This window comes from Sorex araneus, chromosome 2 (genome assembly GCF_027595985.1).
Source record: "Sorex araneus isolate mSorAra2 chromosome 2, mSorAra2.pri, whole genome shotgun sequence".
In the NCBI taxonomy this organism is placed as follows: Eukaryota; Metazoa; Chordata; class Mammalia; order Eulipotyphla; family Soricidae; genus Sorex; species Sorex araneus.
Window position 1 is genome coordinate 209,923,275 of NC_073303.1, and position 26,105 is coordinate 209,949,379.

The 26,105-nt window shown below is 38.9% G+C and overlaps 1 pseudogene; it reads right to left on the reverse strand.

The window, feature by feature from the left end:
• Positions 1-12,517: 12,517 nt before the first annotated feature.
• On the reverse strand, positions 12,518-16,555 carry LOC101541052 (protein SET-like; annotated as a pseudogene).
• Between the last annotated feature and the right edge of the window lie 9,550 nt (positions 16,556-26,105).

Below are 26,105 nucleotides of genomic sequence, written 5' to 3' on the forward strand. Positions count from 1 at the left end.
TAGAATTATAAAATTTGCAATAACACAAACCTTGGTAAAACTATTTTATAAAGCCGAATCTGAAGAAAATTGCTAGCATTTTCCTAGGAGAATAAAAATACTAAAATCTTCTTCCTTGCTTGAAGTGAAGTGAAGGTAATCTTGGACACTTGCTCCAATTAGTGATTTGAACTAAATAATCCAGGCAAGAATTAACTTACTCTGATCTGTTTAGTTCTGTGGTTCTCCCTCTTTTTAGCACCAGCTGTGTGCAGATGGTTATAGAATTATTTAAGTCTTTTTCTTTATTTCAGTGTGTGCATACATATATATAGCTTTATGAAAGAATGAAGAAACATTTGCTTTTAGAAAAGTGTTACCCTTTCTCTCAACATTTTCCCCTGGAGAGCCTCTACAGATGGAAAACATTCTTTTTCACAATTGAACCAATGCTTGCAAAAATGGTGGTCATAGTTTTTGATTTATTTTGGCTTCTGATGAAAGGCAAGCACTTTCAAAAACGGTTACACCAAAACGTTTCACTAGGGAAGTGGGAAGAAACGCAGAAAACGTTTGCAGTATGGAAGAGTGAAAATATTTCCTCTGTTAAAATGTCCTTTCCATTGGGATTCTACCTTTTGAAAATATTTGCAATGTCTTGCAGGAACTTAAAAATATTCCTAACTATTATTTCCCTGGTCATTCTATACAGTTCGTTCCAGAGTTTTAACATCTACTTAGAATCTTTTAATTTAGGTCAGAAGGCTTTCTCATCATAGCAGAAACACTCTGGCCAACACTCTTATAGCTACCAAGTGCTTGCAGCAATCATCCATAAATACACCATGCAAATACATCCTATACAGGAGAATTTCTGTGCTCATTTCTTTAAACTGAATCTCACAAATTGAAGAGTCTCAGGACTCTTATATACAATAAAAGTTGCTAGGGTACACCTGCCCCAGGCTGAGAGCCACCATTCTGGAGATGAGCACTGTCCATTAGCATCCCAGCCTCAGCTCCACCTCCAAGGTCCACAGTCACACAACTCTGCTCCTACACACAGTATTGGTCCTGCCCCCAATAACCTCAGTGCCTTAACTCTGTATCCACAGACCCCACACTTCAGATCACAACTGCCAGACTGTCTGCAGGCATGGAGTGGCAATCATCCCGAAACTAAAAGTTGGTCCTCCAAAGTGTTTGCACCAGACCTAACATCCCATCTGAGTTGGATAGTATCTATTGAAAAGGGTTTCAAAAGATCCAGTTCTGTGCCTGGATGACATGACAACGATCATGCCAAAAACAAACTAGGAGCTGGCAATCAATATACAAGGCAAACAGGGTACAGTTGCCTCCGGACCAGAGTTGGGAGCAGCCATCCCTGAGAAAACAATTGGAAACTGCCCTATCCAAGGCACAACAGACAATGGGTACCGTAGTGGCGAGCCCCACCCCATTGTAGTGTGGTTCAGAGTGAACATCCTTAAATCTGTCCTGGATAATGACAAAATTCCCCTAAAGCTACAAAGATCAATTTTCTGAACAATTATAGTTTGAGACACATGCCCGCAATCGCCAGTTAATGCCCGACACAGTTGAACTGTGATGCCACATCAACTTCCAGACACCAGAAGGGAACCCTAGGCAAGAACCAAGATTAGATAGACCTGGTTTCAATATCCAGAACCATTTGCCCTCCTGAGTACTACTGGGTCTATCTCTGGTGGCCTCTAGACTGCTGGGGAAGCCCCAGACAGCAATGACAAACAAAAAGAATTCAACTGCTATTTCCTTGATGCGTCATCAATGTGTCCTTAAAAAGGCATTTTTTAAATCCTCCTTATACCCCTTATCTTGCTTCATTTTTCTTCAGAGCACTGCTAACACATAATTTATTCTTTTGTGTCTGCCTCCTAAACTAGGATAATAGACCCTGGAGGGCAGGAACTTTCTCTGTTTTGTTCATTGTTATGTTTACTTCCATTGTACAGTCTGAAAAAAAAAGTTTTCAGTAAGTGATTGATGAGTCTACTTCTAAGTCCCTTAATGCCTGTATTAGTTTGTCACGAAACAAAGCACCACAAACTGGATGAAAAACAACAGAAAGTTTATCTCATGGTTCTGAAGTCTAAGGTTAAGATGGGTTGATTCCTTCTGTGGGCTGGGGTGAGAATCTCAAACAGTTCTTTCCCTTGGCTTTTGGTGGTATGTTGGCAATCTTTGGTCTTCCTTGGCTGTGGAACACCACCCCAAATTCTTTCTTCAGTTATCACATTATGTCTTCCCCGTCTATCTGTGTCTATTTCCAAATTTCTCCTTTCTATAAGGATTTAATCATGTTGTCTTAGGGACAACCCTAAGACAATATTTAAGTTAAGGTTCTTAACCCTAAGTTTAGAACCTTAACTTAAATATTCTTCAATGACCTTCAATAATCCTTCAATGACCCTGTTTCTGCAATGATTTGTTTCTAAGTAGGGTCACTTTCTGAGGTACTGGGTGTTAGGAGCACAACTATTAATAGATAGATGACACTATTCAGTTCCCTTCTCAAGTATTGTGGTTGGACGGAGACCCTGAGTTTTAGTGTTTCATTTGTTTGGAAAGTGGGCCAGAGCAGGCAGTGATCAGGGGCTACTTCTCTGGATGCTAAAGGGATTGTGTCATTTCAGGAGTTGAACTCAGAGCCTTATACAGCTCATGTAAGTGCTCCACCACTGAGCCATATTGATGGTCCCCCAAATCTAGAAAGTCAATCTACTAAAGAATAACTGCTTTTATTTATTTATTTTTTTGCTTTTTTTTGGGTCACACCTGGCGATGCACAGGGGTTACTCCTGGCTCATGCACTCAGGAATTACCCCTGGCGGTGCTCAGGGGACCATATGGGATGCTGGGAATTGAACTCGGGTCGGCTCCATGCAAGGCAAATGCCCTTCTGCTGTGCTATCGCTCCAGCCCTGAAGGAATAACTGCTTTTAAACTGAAACTTATGCCTGACTTTGTGCTTGTACTTACTTTGTTTTCCTCTGGAGAAAGAGTTATCATCTCTTCTGACAGCAGTTGTTTAGCCTCCAGGAAGACTGACCTACCCTGATCCGTTCTCACTCTGAATCAGAGCCCTGTTAACAGGTGCACACTCTTTTTTTTTTTTCTGGCATTAAATCAAATTTTATTACTTTATGAATATTTGAGTTACACAAATTATTGTGAAGTTTTTGTGTTGTTGTTTGATATATTTTTTGTGTTGTTGTTTGATATGTGCCTTTTTTTTTTAAATTTTATTTATTTTTAATTAGAGAATCACCGTGAGGGTACAGTTACAGATTTATACACTTTTGTGCTTATACTTCCCTCATACAAAGTTTGGGAACCCATCCCTTCACCAGTGCCCATTCTCCACCACCCGTAAACCCAGCATCCCTCCCACCCTCCCCAATCCCATCTCCCCCCCACCCCACCCTGCCAGTGTGGCAAGGCATTCCCTTCTGTTCTCTCTCTAATTAGCTGTTGTGGTTTGCAATAAAGGTGTTCAGTGGCCGCTGTGCTCAGTCTCTAGCCCTCATTCAGCCCGTAACTCCCTTCCCCCACATGGCCTTCGACTACAATGTAGTTGGTGATCGCTTCTCTGAGTTGACCTTTCCCCGGAACGTGAGGCCAGCCTCGAAGCCATGGAGTCAACCTCCTGGTACTTATTTCTACAGTTCTTGGGTGATAGTCTCCCACTCTGTTATTCTATATACCATAGATGAGTGCAATCTTTCTATGTCTGTCTCTCTCTTTCTGACTCATTTCACTCAGCATGAAACTTTTCATGCCCATCCACTTAACTACAAAATTCTTGACCTCCTTTTTTCTAACAGCTGCATAGTATTCCATTGTATAGATGTAACAGGTGCACACTCTTACAAGGCCACTGACCAATGAACAACTTGAAAGAAAGTATCATCAATGGTTTTTTGCACACCGACACATAGGCTGAATTTCCCTGACACCAGGTTCCACGGTAGCACAGTTCTAACACATAACATTTTTTTAAAAATCTGTTGGTTGTGGCAGATTCATGCAAATTCTCTAGCAAGTTATGTTAACTCTTACTTACTGGTGTCTTCTTCTTAAGTTCTTGACCTCCTCATCAGACCCTAACTTCCTCAGGAGTATAATTTTCTGATCTTCACTGTCTTATCTTATGCTGGCGGTCAAGCTCCTCAGGTCTTTTGGGGGAGTGATTTTCAAGTGGACAGCACTAGAAACCTCTCTAGGTAGTGGCCTCGCCCATTTAGACTTGCTCCCTTTCTCTGTTTCCTTCCTTCGTGACAGAGGTGGTCTTTTGTTTGTGTTCTCCTATAATGAGTCTTTGCCCATGGCTGGGGGGAGATGGGGTCTTTTTTTTCCCCTCTTCCAGTAGATTAAGACTTTAAGTGAAAAACATACTGGGGAACTAAACAGAGGGTGCGCTTCCTCCGTGCAGTGTTGGTTGCTCTTTTTTGAATATTGGAAGCAGGGGAGATGCTCTCCGAGGTAATTGGCACTGCTCCTAGACCCACAAATGGGGACCTGGAGTGAGTGTGACTCCCCTTGTGTTCTGTTGCACACAGTTCCGCATTCGGCCCTCTCATCATTTGCTAACTTGCTCATGGCATTTACTCACTTGCTGATTTTATTTTTCTCGTTTGCATGGTGGTATGCACATCTTCCTTCAGAGTTGAGCAGGTCTGTGTTATATGTGTTTCCATGGAGATTTCTTTAGATTATGTCAATTTACGCCGTCCAGTTGTGCTGTCTCATCAAGTCTCCCTGATATCAAAAACACTTGATATTATCATCTATCTGGTATTTTTTTGCTGATATAGTTGTTGCTGGGCTGGAGTGATAGCACAGCGGGTTGGGTGTTTGCCTTGCACGTGGCCAACCTGGGTTCGATTCCTCCTTCCCTCTCGGAGAGCCCGGCAAACTACTGAGAGTATCCCGCCCACATGGCAGAGCCTGGCAAGCTCCCCGTGGTGTATTCGGTATGCCAAAAACAGTAAGGACAAGTCTCACCATGGAGACGTTACTGATACCCGCTCGAGCAAATTGATGAGCAATGGGATGACAGTGCTGCAGTGCTATAGTTGTTGCTGTTGCTTATCCAAACTATGAGCCTAACCAGAAAAATCTTTTCTTTTAAAGAAGCATAATTGCATAAGTTAGTCGTAAAAATAAAATGTCATAAGTTAGTCACAAAAATTGAAAAACCTTCTGATTCCCATTAGGGATTCTTGAAACCTTTCCAACATGACTATGACCTTTGCCTCCATCCCCTCTATGTTCTGGTTCTCTGATTCACATCCAATTGTTTCTGAAATATATATTCTCAGCAGTCATGCCCATATACCACCTCTGGCTGGCGCCAGATAATCTCGTCATCAGCCACCATCCAGATCACATGTCCTCTCCCGGAAGGGAGCATATCATGACGCTCACCATAATCATGCCAAAGAACACCTCGTCAGACTCTTTCACTCGGGGCGCTCCAAAGAGGGGCAGTGAGACCCCTCCCCACCCCAAGGGACAAAACCCTGGCAGGCAAAAACCTCCAGAACTCACGATGACGGCTGCTCTCCACATGCTTGGGCTAAGCATCACCCATGAGTGAGCCTTTTCCTGGACCACGCGGACACAGACACTTCACAGGACACATCCCACCCATACTCCAAGAGTACCACACCACTTCTGATGGAATTCAAAGTAGGGGACAACCAACCTTAGAGGGAAATACTATATTATTTTGGTTCAGCTTTTGGACAGGGATTGAAGTATGGAATGAAAACACCCAAAATATGGTGGTGGAAAGGTGTATGGTGGTAGAATTGGTGTTTGAATATTAAATCTAATAAAATATTGTGAATTACTTTGACTGTATTACTGTCATCCCGTTGCTCATCAATTTGCTTGAGTGGGCACCAGTAATGTCTCCATGGTGAGACTTGTTGTTACTGTTTTTGGCATATCTAATATGCCACGGGTAGCTTGCCAGGCTCTGCCGTGCAGGCGAGATACTCTCAGTAGCTTGCCGGGCTTTCTGAGAGGGATGGAGGAATCAAACCTGTGTTGGCTGTGTGTAAGGCAAATGCCCTACCGGCTATACTATCACTCCAGCAAAAAAAAAAAATTCCATGGAATTTTGTAAAAAATATTAAATATTTATATTTTTGGTTGCTGAGGATCTATGTATGTCATCTTAAACTTTTCACCTGAGGGACCTGAAAAATACCTGTGTTTCTGTGATCCACCTGCACTTGATCCTCAACATCATGAGACTTCCTGAGATCCACTGGGTGAGCCCCTGTGGTCTCAAGTACACAGAACCTGAGCAGCCCCTGGGCCCACGCACTGGACCATTGGTCCAGTTGGCCAAGTGTTGCCAGGAGTGGCCTCAAGCTCTCCAAGTATCACCTGGGGAATTTCTCCTCCCTCCCCCAATTATTCTTCTTTTTTTTTTTGTATCTGAAACTAAGTTCTAACTCATCCTGAACCCACATACTGGCCCTGTTTATCAAACACTACACATGCTAGGAACAACACAAGACACACATTCTATTCATTTCATAGATGAAAATCTGAGGTTGGTGAAGGTTGAAAATCTCATCTGAGACTACTAGAAAATATAGGTAAAAAAAAGGGTCTAAAATTCTGGGTATCTTTCATTTTGGAAGTTCTACATTATCCCATTTGGCACAAACCCCACCACTATTATGAATGGTCACAGATATTTTACACAGAAAGCACATGTTAACATTTAGTTGTATGACAAGTCTATTAATGAATATTATATATTTTTTTCTTTTTGGGTCACACCTGGCGATGCACAGGGGTTACTCCTGGCTCTGCACTCAGGAATTACTCCTGGCGGTGCTCAGGGGACCATATGGGATGCTGGGAATCGAACCCGGGTCGGCCGCGTGCAAGGCAAACGCCCTACCCGCTGTGCTATTGCTCCAGCCCCTGAATATTGTAATATTGAACTAGAGACTCAAAGTAATTAACATGACCGTGAGTGCACAGAAAAATAAGTGGCAGAATGTTGATACATGCCCGGGTTTGTCTGAATATGAATCTAAAAGCCCCTTTTAGCTGAATATAAAGAGTAAATTAAATGAAGCATAAAGTACTAAACAAGTTATAAATTTTACCCATTAAAATGAACAACTTTTGAAACAACTTTTAGCAACAAGGGCCAGTAGGACTGGTCCACTGTCGGAAGCTTGCCACAAGTAGAGGGGGCCAGTAAGGTCAGAGAAGGGACTACTATGATAATGATAGTTGAAACTGATACTTCTGGGCAAGAATGGAGTGCTGAGGGTAGGTAAAGGGATATACTTCTCAGTACCTGCATTGCAAACCATAATGCTCAGAAGAAAAGAGAGAGTGAGAGAAAGACAGAGAGAGATGTAGATGCAGAGACAGAGACAGAGAGACAGAGAGAAGAAAAGTGCCTGCCTTAGAGATAAGCTGGGACAGAACTGGGAGTCAGGTGGTGGTAGGAAAGAAACTGGGGATATTGACTGTGGGAAATGTACACAGATGAAGGGACTGGTGTTGGAACTCTATCATGAAGAACTTTGTAACTGTGCATCTCACAGTAATTCGATAAAAAATTTTAATAGAATAAAACAAGCAACTTAGTAAATAAGCCATAAATGGAATAAAAGAGAAATTGAAAATGGAGAAGATATTTCTCATATATAATTGATGAAATATTGGTATAAAGAATATGTCAAGAAACTTACAAATGAATAATTCAAATGAATAATAGAATAATGGACAAAAGTATAAATAAAATATATGAAGAGAAGATCAACAACAGAATTATCAAGGAAATAAAATTAACATTAAATTAAGTGCCCAATGAGATTAAATTATTTGGTTTGTAAAATATTAATGTAACCTGGAACTAGGGAAATTATTCAGGGATAAGAGCTCAAAGATTTTTTTCTTTGCCTTTTGGGTCATACCCTGCAATGCTCAGGGGTTACTCCTAACTCAGCACTCAGGAATTAGTCCTGGTGTTGCTCAGGGGACCATATGGGATGCTGGGAATTGAACCTGGGTCGGCCGCCTGCAAGGCAAATGCCCTACCCACTGTGCTATCACTCCAGCCCCTCGGAGATTTTTATATAAGGTAGGTATGGTAGACGAAGTTTATTTTGCTTTGTTTTTATTTCTTTGGTTTTGGGTCACTCCTGGCAGTGCTCAGGGCTTATTCCTGGCTCTGTGCTCAAAGATCACTTTTGTCAGTGACATTCAGGGTAAGTGTCCTACCTACTGAACTATTTCTCCAGCCCTCTCCTATATAGTAAGTTTAATGCAGCCATAATAGTAAGTGTAAAAGACTTTAAAATAGAGACATATAGGAGAACAAATGCAGTGGGGAGAATAATCAGTGAAAGTTGTTCACATGAAAAAGCAAAATAAAATTGAAAAAGAAACAGATATGAAAAATAAAGAAAACAGGATACCAGTAAGTAAGCTTCATATATCAGTAATAACTCCAAGGGTTAATAGTTTTAATTTAACAATCAAAAGACACAGGTTGACTGGTTGAATAAAAGAGTAGGATCCATTTATATTATTCATATAAGAGTCTCATCAAATATTAAGAAACAAACATAGTCTCACGGACAAAGAACAGATAAAGGTGTCCCAAGCCAAGATTGTAGAGAGTAGGAGCAGTAAATATTGTTTTCATATTGGAGGAAATTGAAAACATTTTTAAAGTTTAAAAATGCTTGTTTTATTTAAGCACTATAATTTACAAAGCTTTTTCTAACAGAGTTTTGGGGATTCTTGTTCCAGCTTCAACTCTGCCACCAGAATCTGTCTCCCTCCACCAGAGACCCAAGGTTCTCTCCTTCGCTCACCCCACATTCTTAGCAAACTGCACTGTAGCACTGTCGCCCCATTGTTCATGGATTTGCTCGAGTGGGCACCAGTAGCGTCTCCATTGTGAGATTTTTTTTGTTACTGTTTTTGGCATATCGAATTTGCTACCGGTAGCTTGCCAGGTTGTGCTGTGTGGGCGGGATACTCTTGGTAGCTTGCCGGGCTCTTTGAGAGGGATGGAGAAATCGAACCCTGGTCGGCCGTATGCAAGGCAAATGCCCTACCTGCTGTGCTATCACTCCAGTAATATATATATATACATACATATATGTATATATATACATATATATACATACATATATATGTGTGTGTGTCTGTATGTGTGTGAATTGCCCAAGATGAATTCAGATACAAAAGGAAAGATGGATGAGTTTCTAGTTGATAATTTGAATCATTTTTATGAATAATTTTTATTCCATCATTCTTCCCTCCTTTATTCTTCCTATGAAATATTTTCCAGAGAGCATACTCTTAAAAAAAAAGTGTTGTGAAGAATTAACTGGATTCAAATTCTGAGTGCTACATTTGAGCCGTGTGACCTTCCTGTCCCTCCATTTTCTCATATATAGTCTCTTAAAGGAATTAGTCCTCTTGTTAGTTACTAGTCATTGCTTCATTCGTTCATTGGCTATCTGGTTCTATATTTTCCCCTTTACACCTATATTCATATTGTAATATTAATATTAGGTCATTTGGATGCATTTTTCTTTTCAATCTCCCCAACTGAATTCTTTCATGCTCTTCACTTACTTCTTTGATTCTACTCAGCATATATGTTGGTTATGTAATTCTTCAGTCGAAGTAAGGAGTACATATTTTCAAAATAATGAAGTCAATAAAAAGAGGCTTCTGGAGAACAGAAAAACCCACTAGTAACAAGGGAAAATCTTGAGACCTCCTTATCTTTTATTCTCCACCCTGCCATTGCCTCTCAAATAATTTGGTGATAACCGTGGGTTTCTCCACTGAGAATAGTTCTTGTGTGTATGTGTGAGGGGAAACAGACGATGAGAAGACTCCACTTCTGTATATCCAAACCTCAAGTCTCTACTCAGTAATGTCCACATCTAATAATCCACCAATATCAGTTTTTCCCTCCATAATTCCAATAATGGAAAAAATAAGTTTTAAAGCAGCGGGTCTTTCATTCTGCTGTAAAAGTGTCACCGCCAGTAACAGCAGCAGCTCCTGAGAACATAATAGAAATGAAAGTTCTTGGTCTTAGCTCTGACTGGATGAATCAGAATATCTGAAGTTAGAGCCCAGAAATCTATATTTTAATAAGTCTTCCAGGATAGGGTGCCCATGGCAAAGCAACATTGCCTATTATTAATAGCAGTAACTGCTTCAGAAAGGCGGAAGAAAGACTTTAGCAGCTGGCTCCAACAATAAAGACGACCACAAAAGCATCAGTGTTGTTTGGTGCCAGCTATCCAGCTATGGTATAGATGCTCTCAGATGTATCACCTTATTTTAGCCATAAAAAGATTAAACCCAGTGTTTGTAGGGGAGGAAATGAGGCAAACACCTACTCCTGATTATTGAGCAGGTAAACTCCAGACAGAGAAACCAAATATTGGCTAATTCTCCAAATCAAACTTTTTCAGTGATTCCACTTGGCTTCCCAAATTTTAAAAATACATTATTTTTTTATTCTTCACACTTATTTTAAATGATTGCTATTCCAGGTAAGCATTCTGTATTTGTTTTTCAGAATGTTTTATATTTGCATGTCTCTGTAAATGAGAATTACAGCTAAATTATGCATCTCAATATTATAGATTAGCTATTTGTTTTAACATTTATTAAGAGCCTATTATGTGTTGGATAGTAAAGACATTTGCAAAGGTGTTCATGTTTTATCCTTGCCCTCAAAATGGTTAAGTCAAATAATTAACTGGTATCCAAAATTACTTGGATAAAAACAGGTTAAAGTATCTCAGATATTTAATGTAGATATTATATACAGAACATTTTATGTTAAAATGAGAAGCAAATCTATTGCTAAGCATAGAAATGTTGAGATATTATTCTTTCCACACGTATTTGTTGAAGATTTTCAATGTGTCCCAAGATTTCCAAAGTGCTGTGTGTGAGTAATAAAAAAACAACAGAAAATAGACTCTGCTTTCAAGAAACCAGCAAGGGATTTTGTCCTTTGACTTGCCCTGCTGTTATCAAGATCAATTACTTTTTTAAAAATAAAATATACTACTCTGCTTAAGGCTACAACTGATCATCCTCATATAAAAATTATTTGATTTTTCACCAGTGTCTTTGAATTTCATTTAATATCCTGGGGTTCTTCTTCAGATTTTCTTTTCTTTAAAACATGAAATCCATAGTCAAGTCTTAACAAATACTTGACTTTTATCCATCTGTAAAGTAGCGAGTGCTATGGAATAAATATATGAAACAGATGGTCCCTGCACTCAGTATGGTCAGTGTTAGGCATGCAAGAAAATTATTGTGATTAAAAGACATGTAGTAAATTGTTTCGTGGATTTACCACATGAAGGGTGATTAAACAGTCACAGGGCAGATTTAAGTAAGGAGGTTCTAAGCATCAAAACATTTACAGTTATATAGGTTCATGAACCAGCATGACATAATAAGAAATCCTTGCATGAAATTTGGTGTCAGCATGAGGAAGAAAATTAATTTGGTGGAAATAAAGGTTTCAATATCATGTTTAGTAAATTAAAATACACTTTTTGCATGAATACATTTTGTTTTATTGTACCTAAGCAACTTATACACATTTACTGTTCAAAATTGAGAATCTCTCCTTTCAAGTGAAGTAAAAAATCTCTAAGGCAAATAAGAACAAGAACAAAACTGTAGTAGAGAATGTTATTTCCAAATTAGGATCCCACAGTTTCTGCTAATTCTTCCATAATGTGTCAGGACTCAAGTCATAATTAAGAGATGCTATTTCAAAAGTGTCATCTTAAACTGTAAGGATGTCCATTAAACATCACAATGAAATATGCCAAAGGAGAAACCACGTTGTCAAAATGCCCACTTAGCCCATCCAATCATCAAAAACCCATTATTTGCTGATCTTCTATGGTGCCATTTTAAAAATATTTTTCTCTTTTGAAATGAGGGAGTAGACAGATGTTGGTAAATGCTAACTTTCCATTTTTCACGTTTGACACAGTGTCATCTCCGAGCCCAGATGACAGAGAAAGCAGGAAAGAAGTGGGAATTCTATCACTCTGGCATGGATGCTAGCACCCCCAGCTTCCAGCAGAACTAAGGAAATAAAAAGGTTTTCCCTTTTTTTTTTTTACAGCAGAGTACAGGGGGGTGGATCCCATACAGTTGCATTTTTTTTTGATATAGGGGTGAGGGAAATTAATTTGGAACAGAAATGAATTTGGAAATGAAAGCGTATTTTTCCATGTTTTCCCCCCACTCCCAATTGAGAACGCTGAGAGTCATAGTGTAAGAAAGAGAAAAGGGATCTCAAACAGGGGAACTGCACAGAAGGATCTCAAACAGGGAACTGTGCACTTCGAGGGGAAGAGCAAAGGAGAAAGAAAAGTCAAAAGACTGCAACTTGCTCCAGGAACTGTAGAAAATTTTAAAAGATTGGAACCCATCAGTGTTCCAGAGTTGTCTTCTTCAGCCTCCATTTACCATCATCTTCATCTTCTTCACCTTCATACTCACCTCTTCTTCATCAGTACGTCCCATTCCTTCTTCATCACCGTCATCATCTTCTCCTTCCCCTTCTTTATCATCCATGTCAGATAACAAGTAGTGATGCGATAAATTTGGCCAACTACCGTCTTTGATGAGCTTGCCTGACTCATGTCCATCAACACCAGAATGCTCCGTGAACCAAGTGAAGAAGCTCTTACTCTTCTTGTGACCTTTTCCCACTGTCTTATTTTCTGTTTGACGAATATAGCATCAAATCCTTTCCAGATTTCCATTAGATTTCAATGGACTTTGATGATGGATCACCACTCTCACTCAGATGAAATTCTTTGGAGACAACTATTTTTTCGGAGTAAGGGTTTGAATCAAAATAAAAAATCTATTCTGTAATCTGATTAAATAACTTCAACTTCTGTCACTTGAGTGCTGGTCAGGTAATGCTGTATGTCTTAATCTGCCTCCCCAAACAATAAAGACACGAGGGTAGTTGACAAATGTTGTTACCCCAAAATTTGGGACTTGAGGATCAATTCTGACCTCTTATGGCAAAATGGCAGGTTGTTATATTTGTTTTACTTTGAAAATATCACTAGCTTGTTCATTAACTCATCTATTCTTTCTTTAAAGAGTATTTGGGCATTTTTAAAATTCATGACACACATTTTACTTTATATCTCTCTTAGCATGTCTCAGTTGAAAGAAATGATGACAGGAAACACAATGAATTTTGTAAAGAAAAATGTAGATACAATTTCAAAATCTAATAGACTAGAATAAAATAATTTCAAACATTTTTCACTTTGTAGAACTAATCATAAGTTCCGGCATTTTTGTTTTTAATTTTTCTAAAGCAAAAATATTTATCTGTATCCTACATGGTCATATGATGAATATGACTGTGTTAACTGATATCTTTTAGGTACAAATAATCAGGAAGTTCAATTCAAAACTCTTTCAGTGAAAAGATATAATAATTAATTAATAAAAAGGAAGTTCAACAATAATATCAAACTCTAGCACTGTAGCACTTTCGTCCATTGTTCATCAATTAATCAGTAACAATAAGTCTCTCAATGAGAGATGTTACTGGTGCCACTTGAACAAATCGATGAGCAATGGGATGATAGTGATAGTGACAGTTCATCAATTTCCTTGAGCGGGCACCAGTAAGGTCTCCATTGTGAGGCTTGTTGTTACTGTTTTTTGGCATATCAAATGCTCTATGAGTAGCTTGCCAGGCTCTGCCATGTGGGTGGGATACTCTCGGTAGCTTGCTAGGCTTTCTGAGAGGGGCAGAGGAACTGAACCTGGGATGGCCACATGCAAGGCAAATGCCCTACCCACTGTACTATATGCAAAATCCCAACTGGCTCCATATAAAATTTTCTGATTTTTTCTGTTTATCCATTTTTCTTTTTCCAGGGTGAACTTCAATCTGGTATTCTCCTCGGCTAATTTTAAAATGGTGGCCAGTACCACTCCCATACCACTAGAATTCTAAGGTGCATGATTCCTGTTTCTTGTGACATACTTCCTCAGCCATTAGCCATCACTGGTTTTCTTATATTTCAAAAGAAGAAAGTAGAACTTTCAATTTTATTTTGAACTTCATCTGTATGTTCAGTTGCTTCCTGCAATCTTATCTCCCTTTCTTTCCTTTCTTACACTCAGAAAGTTGGAAGCCTCATCACCTTAGGGGCACCCTTTTTCCTAATTCAAGTTTCAATAATGAGTACTGGCGCTAAAAAGCAAAGCATGTTCATCAGTCCTTTGAGCTGTTTCCTTAACCCAATTCCTGCTTTTTTTTTTTTTTCAGCTGTTGGCCTACCCGCTGTAGGGCTCTGAGATTACTCCTGGCTCTGTGCTAAAGGATAAATAAGGGTCTGGCAGGGTCAGAAGACCATATGGGATGCTGGGGAACCAACTTCCAGTTTGGCTGCATAAAAGGCAACTGCCCTACGCGCTATTCTGTCACTCCATTCCCAATTCCTGATTATCTTAATCACTTCAGTGGACAAGAAATTTTATGACGGAACTGGTGTAGATATTAGGAATATACTCAAGAACATAATTGATAAGACAATTTTACTCAATTTTAGTCATAGAGGGAAAAAGAGAAAGTAAGAACGTGTGTAAGCAAATAGACCTTGATGAAAATTATTAAGGACCCTTGAAAAATATGACCTTAAATTGAAGTTGAGAAGCTTCTTTTTAAATGTATCGAGATAATATGAATTACCTTGAGAAACTTCTGATTGGAGCAATTCTTGATGTCCTGAATTCAGTGAATCTGAGTCACCTTTTAAGGTTGAGCGACAGGCAGAGAAGTTTGCTACCAAGAAGTCTCGCTGAATGATTTTGATAGAAGGATCACTAGAATCTAGAAGCATACAGGAGTTTTCCCTATTGTACTTTGGTTTGTGTTACATTCTGTTTTCAGAATCACGAAGGTATTTCTAGGCATGGGGCCAAATCTTCATGGCAGGATTTTAAGAGAGTGAAACTCTGGAGAAAAATCATTCAGTCAGGCAAAGAGCCAATAAACTTAAGTTTTCTGTTTTTGATTGCTTGCTGCAAGGAACATGATGACATGATTAAAAATGATGATTTCATGTAGCAAGAGAAGAAGGATCTAAGCCCAAATGACGCAGTCACACAGTTCTAATAAAATTAGTCCATTTTGTGCAAATGGATTGCTTAGACATAGATTTACATGTTGTTAAGACATCAAAATATTTGACAAAAATAGTGTCAATAATTTTACCTCTATAAATTACTCACACAGCAATATTATGTTGGCTTCTAATTAATGTGGGACCAAACTAATTGACTTTTAAAGTCCAAGGATTGCACTGTCATGGCAGACACTAGCATAGGAAGAAATGGAATTTTGGGGGTGATATTAAAAAATGATCATAGATCTTCAATAGCTGCTTCCGCTAAAGAAGGATTTAATTTTATCTGCATTAAACTGTTGCCAAGTAGATTTATGACTAACTACCCTAACATTACATTTAGGATGCTTATTTTCCTTTTTTTTTTCAGATAAGAAATACGTATTACCTGCATACCTAAATGAGACAACTGAGCATATCAAAGGACCAGTGTGTTTCACTTTTAACTTTTAATTTTGGAATAATTTAATATTTTAAAAAGTTATAGATTAGAGTGTGTGCTTGGTCCATTAGAGTAGGAGTTTGCATTTTCTTTCTTTCTTTTTTTGCAGTCTCCTTTAGCACCTAACACAAGTTCTGACAGATAAGTAGTATTTGAGTTGGTGGTAAGAAAAGAGATAAAAACAAGCCAGTTTAACTTTTAGTGACCTATAACATAAAATGTCCCATTGTTATTTCTGATAAGGCTTTGTCTTGACTTTTCATCTCCTCTCCTTAATATGATATTTATTTGATTTGACTCATTAGTTTAAAATAAATGCAATTGTTATTCTTTGAATACATATTATTAGTAATACAATTTTTTTTTAAAAAAAGAATAAATTGAACATACTTAAGGAAGTTTGTTAGTTCTGGAATTCAGAAGATCTGGAATCTTATTTCTGATTTAAACTTGCTTTGTGGTCTTGGGTACCTAGATTGTTGAGCATCCTGCCTCCTCGAGTGTGAAATGAGAGAGGTAAAGTCTGTTCCCTTGAGCTAGTTGAAAATGCTCTTGCATCCTATACAAGACTGTGCATCCCATTCCAGACTGTGCATTTTCCACTGGGAATTTCTTTTCTCCTCTGCTCTCATTTCACTTCTCTGCTGTTACTTCACACTGCACGGGCAAAAAGGGAAAGTGGTGAGATGCAGCTGTTGCCTTACAATGTAATTTTTATATATTTTTACTGAATCACTGTGAGAGACCCTTACAAAGCTGTTCATGATTAGATTTCAGTCCCACAATATTCCAACACCGATCCCTCCACCAGTGTACACTTACCAGCACAACTGTCTCCAAATTCCCTTTCCATCACCATCCTATCCCTCAGGCTGCCTTTATGGCAGGGACTTTTCTTCTCTCTCTGTCTCTGTCTCTGTCTCTGTTTCTCTCTCTTCTTTCTCTCTCTCTCTCTCTCTCTCTCTCCATTTAGGCATTGTTGTTTGCAATGTTGACACTGAAAGTCTATCAAGAAAATCCCTTTACCTACTTTTAACACTCAGATCTGGCCCAGCGTGATCATTCCCAATTATTATTATAATAATAGTCTCTTTATAATACCTACCCTCTGCCCCCCACACACTTGTGATGGATTCTAAACATGGATAAGTCCTCTTAGCCCCTGTTTTCCATGGCCATTGATAATAGTCTTCTACTATATATTTTTTTATATATTATAAATGAGGGCTGGGGCGGTAACACAGTGGTAGGACGTTCGCCTTTCACAAGGCCAACCCGTATTCGATTCCTCCGTCCCTCTCAGAGAGCCCGGCAAACTATTGAGAGTATTGAGCCCTCCTGGCAGAAACTGACAAGCTCCCTGTGGTGTATTGGATATGCCAAAAACAGTAACAATAAGTCTCTCAATGAGAGACGTTACTGGTGCCCGCTTGAATAAATCGATGAGCAACGAATGACAGTGGTGACAGTGGTGGTGGTGACTATCAATGAATGCACTCATTCTATATATGTCCCTCTATTTCTGACTCATTCACTCAGCATGATACTCTCCATGTCCATCCATTTATAGGCAAATTTCATGACTTCATTTTTTTCTAACAGCTGCATAGTATTCCACTGTGTAGATGTGCCATCATTTCTTTACCCATTTGTCTGTTCTTGGGCACTCAGATTGTTTTCAGATTCTGGCTATGATGAATAGTGCTGCAATGAACAGAGGAGTGCAGATGGTGTTTCTGCTGTGAGTTTTTGGGCCCCCTGGGTATATTCCCAGAAGTGGTATTGCTGGGCCAAATGGGAGCTCAATTTTTATTTTTTTGAGAAATGTCCATATTGTTTTCCAAAAAGGCTGGACCAACCAGCATTCCCACCAACAATGAAGGAGAGTCCCTTTCTCCCCACATTCGCACCATCACTGGTTGCTCTTGTTTTTTGGATGGTGTGAGGTGATATCTCATTGTTGTTTTAATCTGCACCTCCCTGATGATTAGGGCTGAAGAGCATTTTTTCATGTGCCTTTTTGCCATTCGAATCTCTCCTTTGAGAAAGTTTCTGTTCATTTCATGGCCCCATTTTCTGATGGGATTGGATTTTTTTTCCTGTAGAGTTCAACCAGTGCCTTGTATATCTTTGCTATTAATGCCTTATCAGAAGGATATTGGGTGAATATCCTTTCCCATTCTGTAGGCTGCCTTTGTATCCTGGTCACTGTTTAGAGCTGCAGAAGCATCTTAGTTTAAGGCAGTGCCATTTGTTTATCTTTGCTTCCACTTGCTTGATCAGTGCCATTTCATCTTTGAAGAAACCTTTGGCTTCAATGTCATGGAGGGTTTTTCTGACCTTTTCTTCAATATACCTTATGGATTCTGGTCTGATGTTGAGATCTTTAATCCCTTTTGATCTGACTTTCTTACAATATAGCACTGTAACACGGTTGTCCTGTTGTTAATCGATTTGCTGGAGCGGGCACCAGTAACATCTCCATTGTGAGACTTGTTACTGTTTTTGGCATATAGAATACACCACGGGGAGCTTGCCAGGCTCTGCTGTGCAGGTGGGATACTCTCGGTAGCTTGCTGGGCTCTTCGAGAGGGACAGAAGAATCAAACCCAGGTTGGCCTCATGCAAGACAAACACCCTACCCGCTATGCTATGTTCCAGCTCTCTGACACTGTATTTTGATTAATATATTTAACTAAGAATATTATTCAATTAAAGTTCATCAGCCACTGTGTTCACACTGGATACATTTTCACTGTTTAATTTCAAATCCTTCTTGTCTATGTACTGAAAAAATATCTGTCTACATTTCAAAGAGGACATTTTAGTTTTGCAATAGAACCTCATTACTTTTTTTTGTTACAGACGTAGAGGAGCCTTCTCTGTTGAGTTGAATCATATGATTCACTATTGACTGGATATTTAATACTATATTGCCTTTATATTGTTCAGCATTCTTTCTCTTATTTGCACTTTGGAAATGTCTCAGAAGAATAAATTAATAGGTAATACTTCTTTCAAATAACTCAGCCATATCCCAGGTAGTTGATATTTTAAACACAATTGTGTAAACAAAATGTACTACCTTAAAATAAACCCTAATTAGTATAAGTTATTTATAATAATAAGTAAAAGTAGTAAATGATCCATTAAAACATGTTTTTTATAAGATCAAAACATTTTCTTCAAAAGATTTTTTAAGGTCATTATCATGTATTTTGTGAAATGCCCCAAATTCCCCCAGTGTCCTCTTTGGTAACTGCAAAGTGTTTTCCTTCTGTTCATAAAAGCAGAGAGGTTTTAAAAGAAAATCAAGGGGGTTCTCAGTTTTTGTTGACTATAAAAAAAACAAATTTAAATATAATGAGCTAATAGAACTGCCAGTGAAGTAGATCTGACATAAATAAACATTGTTTTTAGGTTAGCTATACTTTGGAATTATATGCCTTATCTACTTAAAAGTTCCTTTTTAAAAAAAAATTTTGTTTTTCTTGTTTGCTTGGGTCATACCCAGTGATGCTCAGGGCTTACTCTGGCCTCTGTGTTCAGAGATCATTCTTGGTGGGGCAAGACAAGCACCATCTGTGTGCAAGGCACCCTGTGGATTCGCCAGGTGGATTCTCAGCTTTTGTGTCTTAATAGCTATTTCACAATTTAAATGGTCTTGGACTGGAGAGACAGCACATTGGTCAAGGCACTTGCCTTGCACACTGTCCACCTGAGTTTGATCATCAACTCTGCACTGCATATTGTTCCCAGAAAATGGCCAGGACTGATCCCTGGTTAGAGCCAGGAGTAAGTACTGACCACAGCTGGTTGTAACCCCCAAACCAAAATTTAGCAGCAGGGTTGAAATTGAAGTGCTATTTACAATCTCTATAGCAAGTGTGATGTCCAAAGTCACTATTTCAAAAATACATATTCATTATTTGAATGAAGAGAATATTTTATTCTTAGAAGTCCTTGGAAGAGATTCACTTAAAAATTATTTCTTCGTTGGCGTTTAGCAAATGACATCATCGTTAATAAAGTCACACCCAGGTTATAGACTAGGTATTGCATATCTGTTGTATATGGAGCAGTCTTGAGAGCCTAAACATAAGGCTTCTTGCCTAGAAAAAGAGGCCTTTGTAAGCAATACAAGAAAGAGGGGATAATGCTAATGGGAATTTTCTATTTATCCTATATATGGAGTCCTCCTTCACCTGATAAGAAAAATTCTGTATTCCTCCTGGTGTTATATATATATATATACATACATATATATGTGTATATATATGGGCTGGAGCAATAGCACAGTGGTAGGGCATTCACCTTTCACATGGCCGACCCGTGTTCGATTCCTCCGCCCCTCTCAGAGAGCCTGGCAAGCTACCAAGAGTATTGCTCCCACACGGCAGAGACTGGCAAGCTACCTGTGGTGTATTGGATATGCCAAACACGGTAACAATAAGTCTCACAATGAGAGATGTTACTGGTGCCCGCTCGAACAAATCGATGAGCAACGGGATGACAGGGGCAGTGATATATACATATATATATATGTATATATGTGTATATATATTTAAAAATTCTACTTATCCTGCCCACTTCAAAATTATGGAATGATTAATTGCCAGATTCTTATTTGGGCCCACACGAATGGCAAAATAAGTAATGGCAATGTTTCATAAAATGAGCTGTATCAATGAAAAAAGAGATTAAAATTAGACTTACACTGGACATTTCATGTACATTTTCCCTTGGGACCACATGGCCTTAGAGAAGTTAAAAGTATGTATATCTGGTGCCAGAGAGATAGTTCATAAGGCCAGGCATATATCTTGCATGTGACCAAACTGATCCAATACTCTACCTAATATCCCTTTTTTTAATTTTTAAAATTTTATTGAATCACTGTGAGATAGTTACAAGCTTTCATGTTTGGGTTACAATCTCACAATGATCAAACACCCATCCCTCCACCAGTGCACATTCCCCACCACCGATATCCCCGGCATACCTCCCCTTTCCCACCCTCCCCCTGCCTCCATGGCAGACAATATTCCCCATACTCTCTCTCTACTTTTGGGCATTATGGCTTGCAACACAGACACTGAGAGGTCATCAGTCATCATGTTTGGTCCATTATCTACTTTCGTCATGCATCTCCCAGCCTGACTGATTCCTCCAGCCATCATTTTCTTAGGGATCCCTTCTCTATTCCATCTGCCTTCTCCCCTCTGCTCATGAAGCAGGCTTCCAGCTATGGGGCAATCCCCCTGGCCCTTGTATCTACTGTCCTTGGGTGTCAGCCTCATGTGATGTTATTTTATACTCCACAAATGAGTGCAGTCCCTCTATGTCTGTCCCTCTCTTTCTGACTCACTTCACTTAGCATGATACTCTCCATGTCTATCCATTTATAAGCAAATTTCATGACTTCATCTCTCCCAACAGGCATCAATAACTACTGAGCATCAACTATTACTTTAGTGTTTGTTTCTCCGTAATTTTCCTACATTAATCATTTCCATTTTTATTTTAAAATTATTTTCATTTCAGATGTCACGATTTCTAATATTTATAACGATGGAGTTTCATGCATGAAACATTTCAGCATTACACCCTTCACCAGGGTGTACACTTCTCTCTACCATTTTCCTCATGTCTCCCTCCACACAATGCACCCCACACGCCCTCTCCAGTCTTCTGTGTGTCAAGCTTCCACTTAAGATCAATTCTCAGCTTCTGTTCAGTTTGATTATTTGCTATTTCCTTACTATATTTCTTTATTTCCCACATATGAGAGAACATGCTTTAATTTTTTTTACTGATTAAATATGATACTCCAGTTCCATCCATGTAGCATCAAGTTTTTTATTTCTGCTATGTTTATAGGTATAATTCTGCATAATTTCTTTAGATCCTTTCCTATGATCATTTACTTTTGCATATAATTAGTGATTTTGTCATTCTTTGCTTATATTCCTTAGACTTTTGCATTGATATGCTAACAAATTATCATCTTTGGAGGCTGAATACAAGCTTTATTCATTTTTAAGTTCCATCTTGGCTAAAACCAAGATAGTGGCAGACTCTGAAAGGTAACCACTTCTCTAACCTCTTCCAGATTCTACAGTATATCTTTGCATGTCTGATTCACAGCCTCTTCCTTATTTTCAAGGCTGACAATATAGCATCTTTGAATTGCTCATTCGTGTCTTTACATCATGTTCTACTCTTATCTCTCAAATCTGTTTCCTCCTTCATGAGGGTACCTGAGATTATACTTAGGTTTGTGTTTCCCCTGAGAGTACTACAGTGGAGTAACAGTTGAGTGTTAGTGGTAGGCACTGTTCTATTTGCTTTAAAGAAAGTAGATTTTTCTGATACTTAAAGGGGTTCATTTCCAGATGTTGAATATTTGTGCTTCTTAGAAGAGAGAAGTATCACTGTCACTTGTATCACTGTCATCCGTTGCTCATCAATTTGCTTGAGTGGGCACCAGTAACATCTCCATTGTGAGACTTCTAATTACTGTTTTTGGCATATCAAATATGCCATGGGTAGCTTGCCAGGCTCTGCCATGCAGGCTGGATACTCTCAGTAGCTTGCCAGTTTCTCCGAAAGGGACAGAGGAATTGAACCCGGGTCGGCTGTGTGCAAGGCAAATGCTGTGCTATATTCCGGGACTTTTTTTAAATCAGGACATACCAAGATAATTAAGCTAATCTTATATCAAGATGCTTCCGTTAAGTACATCTGCAAAGATGCTTTTGTGATAAAAAAACAACATTTATAGGTTCCAGGGAACACAACATTGATGTTTTTAATGGGCTACTGTTTTACCTACACTGATTTTCAAAAGGTCAGCATGGGGAATATCTCCTACTGAGACTCCTTTCTGTGGATAAGCCTGACCCACGAGTTACTGAGGTGACAACTTATGCTTCCATGTGAACTTTCATATTTGACATGTGTGAAGGAAAAGACAAGAAGAACCTGGGTGGCATCTTGACTTTGCCGTCAATTAGCCACCTGGGTGTGGGGCAGACTAATCACATATCTGGACTTCACTCCCCTAACTTCCCTCATTTAGAGAAATAAAGAGAGATCCATTGACCTTTAAGGTCTATTCTACTTCAATGTTTTATTCTGAAGTCAGAATAAAAAATTGAGGGGGAGGGCAGAGAGACTACAGCGATATGGTGTTTATGATGCATGTAGTTGAGTCTGGTTTGGTCCCCTACACTGCACGTGGTCCTCTGAGCAACCACCACTAGAATGATCCCTGAGTACAGAGCCAGGAATAAGCCCTGATCACTGTTGTGAGTGACTCAAACACTACCATTACCAAAAAAAAAAAAAAAGTTTTATCTATTTTTCCTGCCTGCATGGGAGAGTCTGGCAAGCTCCCCATGGTGTATTCATATGTCCAAACAAGTAACAATGCTGGGTCTCATTCCCCTGACCCTGAAAGAGCCTCCAATGCGACACCATTGGGAAGGACGAGTAAAGAGAGGCTGCTAAAATCTCAGGGCCAGGACGAATGGAGATGTTACTGAGACCGTTCGAGAAAATTGACAATCAATGGGATGATGATAATGATGATGATGATGATGATGATGATGATTTTATTCAAGGTCTAGACTTACTCCTTCATGAAGACTAGATGCATAAATATGTGCTTAGGAGAACCCTTCAAGGAAAATAACCCTCAATAGGTATTACTTATTTTATTGTCATTATATATTTTATGATGAATAGTAGTGATTCATGTTTTTCAGTAATATTTTGGCATTAGAAAAAAAAGAAATTCCAGTCTCACCATATTCTCTATTTTTTAAGAAGAACAAAAAGTTACCTTCAAAGCTATAATGACTCATTGATAGGAGGAGAACCATAAGCACAAAGCAGTGAGCAATATTTACATTTGCAATAGAAAGAGGAATTTAACAATTTTGAAAATATAGGCTGGGTCAGGTTTCTCTGGTGATGCCTAAGTCCTGAATGACTGGGGCACACTAAAGGTTACGGTAATGTTAGATTAGAAGTACGCATGGACTTGCAGGTTTGATCTAGATAGAAACATGACATAGCACATGTATTCCGTATGACTAAGGTTCTACAAATAGTAAATTCCCAAAGGTAGTTCAAATGAAAAAACATCAAAATACAAGAGGCAAGGTTAAAAGAACCATGGGGGAATGTTGAGGGAACCAGATATTTAAAGTGTTGGAAACTGCTACCACCAGTAGGACTAGAGGCAAGGAAGGAAAGGGTGTAATTTGGACCTCAGAAAAATCTGGGGCCAAGGCGTTGGGTGTGAGGGCAGGTAGAGGTGCAGTCTGACAGGGTCTGACAAAGGACAGCTATTGAGGGATGTAACTACTCCCAACAAAATTTGAAAAGAGCAGGGAAGAGACATCCCCTGTCCAGATCCTCTCGCCTTGGGCACTTGCGATGCCACCTTTCACTGAATTCAATTGGAAAAGAGTCATCAAAGAAACTCAGAAAATGTCTGTAGAGCAGACAGGTGGGCAGGGGGGACGAAGAATCAATGAAAGGTTTCAGGCAGAGCAGAGAACAACTACCTGTTCTTTCTGTGGCTTTTCCTTTGATGCCTCGTTGGCAGATGTCTTTCCAGAGCATTGACAAGTTTCCTGCTCTGTGGATGAGAACACATTAATGAGGATAAGTGAATTCCTTTTCTGTGGTCGTACAGTGTAATGAAAAAATGCCCAGTTTGAATTAGGAAAACTGAATTGTGAATTGTTAATGAAAACATCATAATACTTGTTAAATTTGTAAGGCTTTATTTAGGACTACTATAATAAACTGTTGGGGTAGGGGAGATGGATTAAGCTTAACTCTGGGCTCACAAGGAAAAAAAATGTGTATTTGTAGCCAACGAGCAAAATAAAGGAGTCACTGGGTTGAAACTTACTGAAAGAAAGCATCACATTTATGGGGTTACTCTTGGAAACACAATTGAAAGAATTCCTATGGAATCCAGAACAGTACACATAGAATTCGTTACAAATAAAGGTGGAAGTTTATGACTATGGTGATTTTACTTAAAAAAAAATCATATTCTATGTTATGCTCAAGAATGGAACCTGGTTGGTCTCAATTAATCCTCTTACAGTTTGGTCAAGGAGAGAGTATTGTCATATCTCACCTATGCCCAAAACTTAGGTGACCTTAGACAAGTCACTGAATCTTTTTTTTTTTTGGCTTTTTGGGTCACACCCAAAAAAGGGTTACTCCTGGGTCATGCACTCAGGGATTACTCCTGGTGGTGCTCAGGGGACCATATGGGAATCGAACCCAGGTCAGCCACGTGCAAGGCAAACACCCTACCTGCTGTACTATCACTCCAGCCCCACTAAATCTTTCAAAGTGTATTTTTTCCAATTGTTCTCATTTAGTTATTTTATCTTTCAATTTTTAGTTAGGCACAGTGAGTTATGATACGGTTAACAGATTTTCAGGCACACAATGTTCCCACACCACACCATCCCTCCATCAATGTCTCAAATCCTCTCCCACCACCTCTCCAAACCTCCTCCTTGGCAACTTTTCAGGGTTTGTTACCATTCTGTATATTCCACACATGAGAGAGCATTGCGTATTCATCCTTACTCTGATTTTACTCAGCATAATACCCTCTGATTCCATCCACATATTCGTAAATTGTGTGATTTCATCTTTTCTTATAGATGAGTCATACTCCATTGTGATTACATACCATATATCTGGCTATCATCTATCTATCTATCTATCTACCTATCTATCTATCTATCTATCTATCTATCTATCTATCTATCTATCTATCTATCTATCTATCATCTATCTATCTATCTATCTATCTATCTATCTATCTATCTATCTATCTATCTATCTATCTATCATCTATCTGCTGCCTATGGGAAACCTACATTAACTTTAAAGACAAAGACAGGGGCTGGAGTAATAGTGCAGTAGGTCAGGCACTTGCTTGTATGCAGCTGAATCAAATTTGGTATTTAGTACCCTATATGGTCTCCTGAGACCACCTACACTGATCCCTGAACAGAGTCAGGAGGAAACCCTGAACACAGTTGGGTGTGGCCCAACCCCATCCTCCAAGAAAAGATAAAGACAAAGAGAGACATATTTAAATGGTTAGAAGATAATATTTTATGTAAATAGTAACCTTAAAAAGATAGTTGCAACTGTCAGTATGATACTGGTAGACTTCTATCAGAATAGGTTCCCAGCTAAAACTTTGCCAACTCCTAGTAGAAGTAATTTGAATTTATCTCTGTTTATCCTATAGGAACTTTATTTTATAGGACTTTATCCTATAGGAACATTGGAAATAAATTTTGGATAACTGAATTTTGATTCCTTCCTTAAGTAAATTACTTCCAAGAAGTAAATAC